This window comes from Aethalodelphis obliquidens, unplaced genomic scaffold (assembly GCF_003676395.1).
Source record: "Aethalodelphis obliquidens isolate GAN/ISIS:26980383/991018 unplaced genomic scaffold, ASM367639v1 scaffold16, whole genome shotgun sequence".
NCBI lineage: Eukaryota > Metazoa > Chordata > Mammalia > Artiodactyla > Delphinidae > Aethalodelphis > Aethalodelphis obliquidens.
In genome coordinates this window covers 25,182,049-25,184,695 of record NW_020837960.1, presented here as the reverse complement: position 1 = coordinate 25,184,695, position 2,647 = coordinate 25,182,049, and the positions used below count along the sequence as shown (strand labels likewise).

The window sequence follows — 2,647 nt, the reverse complement described above, 5'->3', positions numbered from 1 at the left end:
TTGGAAGCATAACTGCTTGGAGGACAAGGCCTTTGAACTGGAATTTAGATTTTCAGTATAGAAGTGTCCTATATTCTCAAGTTACCTGTCAAAAAACAAAAACCAAAACCTCCGAAACAAAAAGGCCTTTTCTTTAGAATGATGGGTGGACAACTTTCTGTATGTATACATATGTATATTTTTAGAGGTAATAAAAGTTCACAGTCAAGAGCAGGGATGTATTATCTCACATGTTCAGGGTTGGGAAGGTTGAAGCCAACAGAATAGAATTAGATGAAACAGGCTGTGGCAGTGAACAGCTGGCACCTGGACGTAGGGGATGGTGACTGAGAGAGAACATAAAGTGGAGGCTCAAAGGCGAGCACTTGTTAGAAATGCTAGGACTGAATAAACAGCATGTGGAGAGAAAAATAGGTTAAGAAACCTACATAGGGCCTTTTTTTTTTTAAATTGGAGTATAGTTGATTTGCAATGTTGTGTTAGTTTCAGGTGTACAGCACAGTGATTCAGATTTTATATATATATATATATATATGTACTAAAAAGATATATATATACACACACACACACATATATATATAAAATCCTTTTCAGATTCTTTTCCCTTATAGGTTATTACAAAATATCAAGTGTAGTTCCCTGTCCTTTTTGGTTATCTATTTTATGTATAGGAGTGTGTATATGTTAATCTTAAACTCCTAATTTACTCCCCCCCTCACCTAAGTAGGGCCGTTGTTGGAAATGAAGAAATGAATGAGCAGGAAGGTACAACAGAGACAATAATTGATGGTCAGTGGCCTCCTCTGGCCTGTGATTTTACATGTGGTCCATCCTCATTAACACTTGTTATTGTAAATAATGACAATATTATTAATAATGATACCACTGAGAAGCAGAAGAATGCCGTCTGGGCCCCTGGGGATGCTGTGGGTTGGTGCCCTACTGTATTTGTGGGCATTTTCAAGTAACCCACAAGCACTTGTTCTGCCATTAAAGTCTAGTTAAGGGAGTGCAGACACTGGTAGGAAGGTAACTAAAACTTAGGCCATATGTGGTAGATGCCAGGTGATGGCTGCAAAGAGGTTCATGGTCGGGGGAGACCTTGTGGGCAGTGTAGTTCAAGGCAGGGACCCAAGCACACAGGCTCCTGCAGACAGAGGGAACCTGTACGGAAAGACATTTTGAAGAAAACAGATTTTGTTTCAGATTAAAGCATGAAAAAATGAAGGGAAGACTTGAGGCAGGAAGATGGGTTGCAGGATGAAGGAGAAATGCCAGGTGGAAGGTACAGAGGGCTTGTCTTCCAGAGGTGATGGCAGGGTTGGCAAGAAAGAAACACATGGAGGAATACACAGAAGCTGGTGGCTGATTGGATGCGGGGATCCAGAGAGAAGGTGTAATCAAAGGAGGCTCCAAGCCTGGGAGTCAGAGAGAACCACGTTCATCTTGGCAGAATAGATGCTAGTTTTGAAAATGAACTTCAGATGTGGCAAGTTCCAGGTGCCGGGAGGTGTCCCGGGGCAGGGTGAGGTCTGGCTGGTGTTTGGTGGTGGACGGTTCAGAGCTGCCTGGTGATGTGGGGGTCATGTGCATATAGGTCTTCGTAACTGAAAACTGAGAGTGGGTTCGGAGAGAAGGATGCCTGAGGAGAACCCCGGAGGGGTGTGCCTACGGCAAGTCTAGGAGAGAAAGCAGGAGCTTCGGTGGATAAGGACAGAGAAGGTGCCCTAACAGAGTGAGGCAGACCCAGGATGGCATGGTACAAAGAGCCAAGAGTTTCAAGGAGGAATGGGTGGGAGATGTGAATTGTTACAAAGAGATCTGAGAGAATCTAGACAAAACATTTCATAACATTCTGATTACAAACTGAGTTCTTGCTATAGTTCTTCACTACTGTTTTTTAAAAATAGACTCTTATTTTTAGAGCAGTTTCGGGGTCAAAGCAAAGCTGAGCACAGAGTACAGAGAGTTCCCATAACCCTCCTCCCCACACGTGCATGGCCCCCCCACTATCAGCATCCCCGCCAGAGTGGCATATTGGTCACATTTTCAAGAATTACAGCTTATTTCCTCCGACAGTTTACAAGATAAACACCCAGTTTGCTTGAGTTTTAAAAGGATATTTCCTTTGCCCCACTTGAATGACCAGTAAACGTATTTGTCACATTTGATGAACCTACACTGACACATCAGTGTCACCCAAACTCCATAGTTTAATTAGGGCTCACTCTTGGTGTTGTACGTTGTATGGGCTTTGACAAATGTATAATGAAATGACATGCATCTGTTGTTGTAGTATCATACAGAATAGTTATATTGCCCTGAAAATCCTCTGCATTCCACCTATTCATCCCTCCCTCTCCCCTTGCCGTTAGCAACTGACTGTCTCCAGAATTTTGCCTTTTCCAGAATGTCATATAGTCGGAATCATAGAGTATGTAGCCTTTTCAGGTTGGGCTTTTTCACTTAATAATATGCATTTAAGGTTCCTCCAGGTCTTTTTTTGGCTTGATGCCTCATTTCTTTTTAGCACTAAAAAACATTTCCTTGTTTGCTGCACCACTATTTATCCATTTACCTACTGAAGGACATCTTAGTTCCTTCCAATTTTTGACAATTATGGATAAAGGTACTGTAAATGTACATG

The 2,647-nt window shown here is 42.2% G+C and overlaps 1 non-coding gene across 1 annotated transcript; it reads right to left on the bottom strand.

Annotated features, from left to right (window-relative positions):
• Positions 1-2,061: 2,061 nt before the first annotated feature.
• On the bottom strand, positions 2,062-2,189 carry LOC113625871 (small nucleolar RNA SNORA27). The gene has a single exon (XR_003434918.1). It is a non-coding gene; the product is annotated as a small nucleolar RNA SNORA27 (small nucleolar RNA).
• Positions 2,190-2,647: the final 458 nt, after the last annotated feature.